Below are 9,379 nucleotides of genomic sequence, written 5' to 3'. Positions count from 1 at the left end.
AAAGGGGGGTGCCTTTAGTAACGGCCCTTTAGTCCCGGTTCCAGAACCGGGACTAAAGGCCCTCACGAACCGGCACGAATGGGGCTTTTTCAACTAGTGACTGGTGCCCTCTGGGCACTGTTGTTGTTTCAAGGAAATGAGAGTGATGTTTCAAGACAAACATAATGACACTAGTTACGTCTGCAGCTTGACAACAGAAACGTACGTAGTCTAGCTTATTGCTTGCCAAATACTGACTGGCACTTGTTAGCTTGTCGGGCACTGAAAAATAGAGAAATCACATGACAAAATGAAGAAACACCATATGCCTTGCTGTTGATAGTTTTCACTTTTTTTGCATTTATTTAAGTTTTAAGCACTGTTAAAACTAGCAGTACACCTTTTTTTGGTCATTTGTCTAAGGAATTTTCATGCATGCCCGGAATCTGAGTCACAACTTATCTTGTATACATTCTTGTGGGAACGGGCATCTAGGACTTGATATCCCTTGTTTTCAGATTCATCAGCACCTCCGGTTCGATAACTTAAACATATCCAGTATGAATCATTATATATCATGGTTCAGTTCCTGCCACTCAAAACTCATAAGACACAAGAAAACACTCCTTATGGCTCCCATCTAAGACGGTTTACTATACAAGCTGCCATGGAAGTGCAACTCACTGCGGCGCGGCTCATATTTGATGGCATCCTTGCTTATCATGAAAATCATCCAACAACTCCTTGACATATTTGGCATTTGTATTCCATATTAAAAAGAAAAACAGACAAGGATCGGATAGAGGTAAGTAGGCACCAAAAGATAAAGAAGAATCGACAAGACATGTAGTTCTACAACGGCAGCCAAATGTAACCGTGTCACTAGAAATTCATAAATAGTACATTCTAGAGATATGGGTCAAATGCTTGAAATCCCAAGTTGACTTATTTTCTCTTCACAACCCAAGTGGTAAAATGAACATTCTTCATGGAAGGTCGAAGTCATGGAATGCATCATATGAAAGAAAAACATCTCATACTATGTTTAACTAATATTTGCCAAATTCCCCAACAATTTAATTAACTGGTCCATTTTATCTTTGCATATGATTGAATGCTCCTACACCTTTGAGTTTTCCAAAAAAATAATAGCCTAAGAAGTCAATCATATAGCGACGCCACACCACAACAATACCAAGAAGTCTGTTGGTTGATGAACCTTTAGGCCTCGTTTGGCACAAGAGGTTTAGAGGGATTTTGACGATATTTTCCTCACATGGCCCAGAAAACCCGCAAAACCTCGAGGCCCCATTTGGTACGCAAGGTTTCCTCGGCTCATCCGCTCCGATCCCCTTCGATCCCCTCGTTACCACGCGATTCAGAACCCTCGCCTCCTACATCGCGGAAGCATAGGTACACGCACAAAGCGAGACCGCACCGCACAAGCACAAAGGGAGACGGCACCCCTCCTGTCGTCCCTCCTCCACACCGGCCGGAGACTTCGTCCTCCCCTACCGCGCCGCCCACTACCATCCCCTTTTCCCCACTACACCCATCTGCGCCGCCCCCTACCACCCCTCTCTCCCCGGTTTGTTCACATCTGGTTCCTCAAGATGGCGGCCGGAGGCGACATGCCCAGTCCGGAGAAGCTAGATGCCGCCGGAGAACCCTTGCCTTCCTGCTGTCCAGAGGACCCCAAAGCTAGACCTAGCTTGTTCCATCTTCTGTCTTTGTTTTGAATCCATCCCCGGTGAGCCCTAGACTGGATTGATCCATCTCCTTTTAGTTGTTAGTGTTTTTGCTTTTTATTGAATCCTGGTGGTTGAGTTCTTGATCCATGGATGGTCTTGATCTGTGGGTGGTTGAGTTCTTGATCCATGGGTCGTTGAGTTGTATTTATCTGCCTGACGCGTGTGCATGTTTTGATTGAACAGAATGTAGTCCGGGTGTGCAAGGGATGTAGCTAACTCATCAGTACATGCATGTAGTCTGGGTGTTTTGCTTGAACATACTATCCAAGTTTACTGTACAATTTACAAATAATACTCATAAAAAAGTTTGGACAAATATGCTTGAACCAGATTGATTTCTTGTTATTACTAAATATGCTTGAACCAGATTGCTTGAGATTGTTTTTACTAAATATGCTTGAACCAGATTCATCTCTTGTTAACATGCTTGAACCAGGTTTTGCGCCGTTCATTCTGGAAATTATTTTTACTGAATATATGCTTGAACCAGATTGCGCGGTTATGGCGGATTAGAGCACATTTTTTTTCTTTGAAATGTGTTATCATATCGTTACCCTATGTTTGATTCATGCTAATTATGTAATACTCACACTCTGTTCTAATTTCAATTTGATAGGAAGAAGCCCTACAAATAGAATGTTCAACTTGGTTGTAACTCATGTTGTGTAGCAAGCGAAAGATTGGATTTTTAACTGTTTTGCACCATGTCATCTCTATATGGCAAATCATATCAACCAAATGCATTTTTTATACAAAGGGGATTTTGGCTGGAGGGGGATTGGGGAATCAAGGGGATTGGATGGAAGGGAGGGCACCAAATCCTCCCAAATCCCCTCCTCCGAAAACCTCTCAAATACACCAGTACCAAATAAAGCCTTAAGCTTTAACAGAAGTAATGGAGTACAAAACAAGGTGCTGCATGCAGCAGGATCGATTAATTTGGCCGACGATCATGTGGGACCAGGCTGGATGTAGTTGTACCACTTGGATGTACAGAACTGACTACACATGCGTACCCATGTAAAAATGCAATGTTGAAGTACTTGAACCCATTGAGTCCTCATCACCCACACCTCATATGTAGTACATTTCCCTCACACATTTCTAAGCTCTGGATTTACCTAGCCTTCTTCTCCATTGCCTTTTTCTTGTATTAGATGATAGCTCATGTTTAACTGAAGCACCAACTAATCCTCCTAGCTGTGAGTCCGAGTCATAAATGGATCATGGGCATTAAGAGTGGGTTCTTGCTTTTATGCAAGGAGGAACAATTCTGAGACATTAGGCATGGGAAGCGTGGGAAATGGTAGAGTTACCTTGGCCGTAAAATGTACTACATATATTCTTACCACATCTACAGTAGTTGCTGACACAACTATTAATGCCTTAGGAGTTATTTGATAACATCTTAGACTTTGTACAACCATCCTTTTCCGTCCTTATTGGGCTTACGATTTCACTTGTGCGTCATGTTGCAAGCCGTGGTGCCATTAAAAACTTCATGAGAGCATTGTCAATAGTTGATGATTTCGTGAGCTTTAGTTTCGTTTGTTGATTTTCGCTTTCATCATGACACCGTCAACATCATTGGCTATGTGGTGAGAAGGTGATCTAGCACCGGCGGTAGGGAAGATAGTTGTTTCCTTGGTGTGTGGTGCCAAATGTTGACTCGATGGGGAAGGTGGGAGCTGCCGAGAATTTAATTGGATTAGGAGGCGGTGGAGGTGGATCAACGTTCTAGTTTCTAGTGTGCACCATATATCACATTGTTTAATGCTCAAATTTTCTTCCACTTTCCATGCTAGGATAGTGAGGAAGACTATAGATAATGATTGAAGAAACGATTCAATAATGCTCAAATGGTGTGTGGTGAAGCATTCTAGGATGGCAAAGAGAGCCTTGGCTCAATGGTTGGCCATGCGGTTGTGCAGCCTAGCGACCCGAGTTCAATTCGTAGAATTGACGGGTGATGCATAGGGTGATTTCCCCCGTTTATTGAGGATCAAGCATGGTGTGTGGTGGAATCACTCATCTAGAAATATCTTGATACTCATTTAAAAAATTCTGAGGACCATGTTTAGCTTGATACTCACAATAAAAATGGCTATATGTATTCCCTGGTTAGTGCAGAGGCCGGGAAGTAAAAATCTCTCCCATTTTACAGAGTAGTCCACAATCTATCAAGAAGGCCCGAGTCCTAGGTCCGGCCTCCTCTCCCTCCCCTCCCCCCCCCCAACCCCCGCGGGCGACCGAGGGGCTCCAACCCAAGCCCCCGTGTCACGCTCCTTCCTCTCCCTCCTCTCGACCACCACCGGTGCTCAGCACCGGGCTTAGCCTGTACATGCGAATGGCGGCGAAGGCACTCCTCCCTCTCATGGGTCATAGGGTGACGCGGGGTGCCCTGGCTCGAGGGTGTGAGCCCGATCTGGACTGCGGCGGCGCCGCTCTGGCTCATGACGGCCCAGATCTGGACTACGACGGTGTGGCGGTCGTCTGGCGTCCTAATGGCGGTAGTGCTGCCAGTGTTGGCGACGGCGATGGTTCTGGCGTGGTGGCGAGGGCTACGGGCGCGGTGGCCTACCCTGTTCGGGCGGCTGCGGCGGCGCGCCATCTACCTTTGGATCGGCGGCGGCGGAGTGGAGGGCCTGGTGGTCGCGTCGGCGGCACCTCCAGTTAGATCTGTTCTAACCGGTGCAGCCGACGGTGGTGGTCATCTCTTCCATTAGAGGTGGCCGGCGTGCGGCTGGGTGGTTGGATCTCGAGATTCGTCATCTAGTCCGGCTACGAGTCAGGGAGACATGGTTGCCGGTGAAAACCGAGCCGTTGGTGGGCGATGGCGGCATTTGCGCCCTTACCTTGATGAAGGCATCATCGTGTAACTGTTGTCGACCCACTCATGCTTCTTCGGGGGAACCCTAGGATCTGGTCTTCCAGATCAGATGATGGCGGTACTACGGTACTGATTCTCACTTGGGAGCATCATTTGTGGAGTAGTGCTGGAAGACACAGGCAGGAGGTGGAGTGGCTTCGTCTTGCAGGGAGTTTCGGTGGAGCTATCAAGTCATGCCTGGCCGACTGGTGCTACACTCAGTCATGCCTGGTTGGCAGGTGCTACGCACGACGGAACTTCTAGAGTCTTCGCGTCTATACGGACGAGCGCGGGGCGGCCGGTGGCATCGTTGGGTGCCATGGTGGTGTCAACGGATTTCCGGACTGGCAAGGAAGATGTGGATCTCTCTCTTGAAGATTGATCAGTGGTCCGATGATATGGCGGCTTCTAAAACATATGCATGTGGCGTGTGCTTTAAGTAGGCTGTACCGGCTGTTACGTTATGTGGATGATCGTCGACGACATCGGTTTTAAATATGGGGAGTGAGGGCACACCACATTATCGAGTTTATAGGTGTGAGTGGTGGCTTTGGGTAGATTGATGTATATTCTTGTCAGACCTTTGTTGAATAATTAATAAAGATGGCTGCATACATCAATTGATGCAGAGGCCGGGGGTTTAACCCCCTTTTCAAAAAAATGCTCAAATGTGTGCATACTCGCAGGCTTGTTCTCCAATTTTTCTTAATATTTTCGAGTCAATTGACTGTGTCATGCTTATACAGGATCCAAATGATGACTTTGTCTTGGTCATTGCCAACATCTGAGAATTCTCGGCTGATAAGCCATCATGTAGCGATAAGGATAAGGCAATAGGTTCACATTTTTGGACCTATACGTTGATGACATATTGTTCGCATGTAGCGATAAGGATACGCTGCATGAGACCAAGAATTTTCTGTCATCCAGTTTTGATATGAAAGATCTTGGTGAAGCCTCGTATGTCCTCGGCATCGAGATTCACCGAGATAGGTCCAGAGGAACGTTAGGACTATCTCAAAAGGCATACTTTGAGAGAGTACTAAAAAAATTCAATATGTATAAGTGCTCACCCTCACCTGCTCCTATAGTTAAGGGCGATAAGTTTGGGACATTTCAATGTCCAAGGAACCAATATGAATCTGAGCAGATGAAGTCGGTTCCTTATGCTTTAGCTGTCGGAAGCATCATCTATGCTCAAGTGTGTACACGTCTAGATTTAAGTTTTGTAACCGGGATGCTTGGCAGATACCAAACAAATCCAGGACCGGACCACTGGAAGGCCGCAAAAAAAGTCTTGCGTTATATGCAAGGAATTAAGGATTTCATGCTTACATATAAAAGAACTGACAACCTAACGATTGATGGTTATTCAGACTCTGATTTTCCCGGGTGTGTGGATACTAAGAGATCCACGTTAGGTTATATATTCACACTTGCGGGAGGAGCTATATCGTGGAAAAGCTCCAAACAAACGTTAACTGCTGGATCTACGATGTAAACAGAATTTGTAGCATGTTATGAGGCCACCGGGCAGGCTATATGTCTAAAGAATTTTATTCCCGGACTTAAAGTGGTTGACAGCATATCTAAACCAATTTTATTGTACATTGATAACGAACCCATAGTTTTCTATACGAGTAACAACAGGTCAAGTGGTGCTGCCAAACACATTGACATAAAGTATCGTGTTGTGAAAGATAGAATCCAAGATCAAACAATTGATGTTAAACATATAAGAATGAAGCATATGCTTGCGGATCCCCTAACAAAAGGCTTACCACCCAGTATTTTCCGTGAGCACGTTGCGGGCATGGGACTACTGGAAGCCTTATGATTCTGGAGTAAGAGGACCATTAAAATAAACCACTCCCAAATTAGAAAATGTTTTTCATTTCGAAATAGGCGGGTGTGCTATAAGTGTTGAGGTTCTATGGCTTTTCGAGCTGTTGTAACACCTCACTTTGGTACATCATTCCTATGTAGAATGGGCGAATGAAGTTAAGCCTAACGATCAAGGGGGAGAATGTTGATTTTGATTTGACAGCTTAACTGGCCAGATTAGATCTATTAGTCTAACAAAAAAATGAAGGGATAACTGTTGGGGAACGTAGTAATTACAAAAAATTTCCTACGCACACGCAAGATCATGATGATGCATAGCAACGAGAGGGGATAGTATTGTCCACGTACCCTCGTATACCGAAAGCGGAAGAGTTATAACAACGCGGTTGATGTAGTCGTACGTCTTCACGATCCGACCGATCCAAGTACCGAACGTACGGCACCTCTGAGTTCAACACACGTTCAGCTCGATGACAATCCCACTCCGATCAAGCAGGGTGTCGGGGAAGAGTCGGCGTGGTGACGATGATGATGTTCTACCGAGGTAGGGCTTCGCCTAAGCACCGCAACGATATGACCGAGGTGGAATATGGTGGAGGGGGCACCGCACACGGCTAAGGAACGATCACGAAGATCAACATGTGTGTTATCAGGTGCCCAACCGCCCCCGTATATAAAGGAAGGACGGGGGAGGTGCGGCTGACCACTAGGGGTGCGCCTGGAGGAGTCCTACTCCCACCGGGAGTAGGACTCCCCCCTCTTGCCTTGTTGGAGAAGGAAGGGGGAAGGGGGAAAGAGGAAAGGGGGCGCCCCCCCCCCTTCCTTGCCTATTCGGACTAGGGGGGGAGGGGGCGCGCGGCCTGCCCTGGCCGGCCCTCCTCTTCTCCTTTAGGGCCCATGTAGGCCCATTAACCCCCAGGGGGTTCCAGTAACCCCCCAGTACTCCGGTAAAACCCCGATTTCACCCGGAACGATTCCAATATCCAAATATAGGCTTCCAATATATCAATCTTTATGTCTTGACCATTTCGAGACTCCTCGTCATGTCTGTGATCACATCCCGGACTCCGAACAACCTTTGGTACATCAAAAACTATAAACTCATAATACAACTGTCATCGTAACGTTAAGCGTGCGGACCCTACGGGTTCGAGAACTATGTAGACATGACCTAGAACAGTTTCCGGTCAACAACCAATAGCGGAACCTGGATGCTCATATTGGATCCTACATATCCTACGAAGATCTTTTATCGGTCAAACCGCATAAGAACATACGTTGTTCCCTTTGTCATCGGTATGTTACTTGCCCGAGATTTGATCGTCGGTATCTTAATACCTAGTTCAATCTCGTTACCAGCAAGTCTCTTTACTTGTTACGTAATACATCATCCCGCAACTAACTCATTAGTTGCAATGCTTGCAAGGCCTATAGTGATGTGCATTACCGAGTGGGCCTAGAGATACCTCTCCGACAATCGGAGTGACAAATCCTAATCTCGAAATACGCCAACCCAACATGTACCTTCGGAGACACCTGTAGAGCTCCTTTATAATCACCTAGTTACGTTGTGACGTTTGGTAGCACACAAAGTGTTCCTCCGGTAAACGGGAGTTGCATAATCTCATAATCATGGGAACATGTATAAGTCATGAAGAAAGCAGTAGCAACATACTAAACGATCAAGTGCTAAGGCTAACGAAATGGGTCAATTCAATCACGTCATTCTCCTAATGATGTGATCCCGTTAATCAAATGACAACTCTTTTGTTCATGGCTAGGAAACATAACCATCTTTGATAAACGAGCTAGTCAAGTAGAGGCATACTAGTGACACTATGTTTGGCTATGTATTCAAACATGTATTGTGTTTCCGGTTAATACAATTCTAGCATGAATAATAAACATTTATCATGATATAAGGAAATAAATAATAACTTTATTATTGCCTCTAGGGCATATTTCCTTCAATACGATAAGTGAAGAGGTCCACGTACCAACGTACGTAAGCCTTGATCACAACTAACGCGCCCTGATCGGGGGCGCCGAAAAACCAACTCACGTTTTCGGTCCCCTATCGCCAGAGCCATATTAAAAAGGATACGGGAGAGAGCTGGCCACATGCGAGATCACAATTCACGTGAGGTTTACTCTCCTCCCGATATTCTCACCCCATCCGATCAGGGGGAGTGCTGCAGCGATGGGAAGATCTAAGCCAGCCGCCGCCGCCGTCCTCGGCCAGTCCCGGTGGCGTCCTGAAGGAATCAGGGCGTCGAAGAGAACCTCTGCTTCGACTACATCACCCCTGCATCACGCCTGCACCGAGCAGGCGGTCATGTCCACTCCCATGACATGTAAAGAAACTCTAAACCCTTCTTTGTTCATGTTGTGAGGTGATCTAGATGCAATTAGTTTCTCCTAATGGCATCTCATAGATGCATAATTACTCCAACACACTGGGCTCTTGCTTTGCCGCGATCTCAGACATGAGTGTGACGATGCACTGCCGCGTGATTATGTCGGCAACCCGGCCACGAGTCGGTATGCGCGTCTGCCCCAACGCCCTCGGCCACACATTTCAACCAACGCCCTCAGGGTCATGGACTACTGCAATGGGCTCTTGCTTTGCCGCAGTCTGAGGCACGAGTGCGACAAGTCACTGCCGCCAAGGTTGTCAGAATCGCGATTTTGAATGGGATCGGAGCTTCGATGGTAGGATCGCAAATCATTGAATCTTCACTATCAGGATCGTAGAAACGTAGATTCTATGAACTAAAATCGTAGAATCATAGGGGTTAGTTTGGATCGTAAAGTCATAAAATCGTATAACAGAATCACGATTCTGACAACCTTGACTGCCGCGCAATTATGTCGTCAACCCGGCCACACGTCGCTAGATATGTTTGCCCCAATGCCCACGGCCGCACATGCCGGG

Source organism: Triticum aestivum, chromosome 6B (genome assembly GCF_018294505.1).
Source record: "Triticum aestivum cultivar Chinese Spring chromosome 6B, IWGSC CS RefSeq v2.1, whole genome shotgun sequence".
Taxonomy (NCBI): domain Eukaryota; kingdom Viridiplantae; phylum Streptophyta; class Magnoliopsida; order Poales; family Poaceae; genus Triticum; species Triticum aestivum.
The sequence above is the reverse complement of the archived record's forward strand: the minus strand, read 5'-3'. Positions refer to the sequence as shown.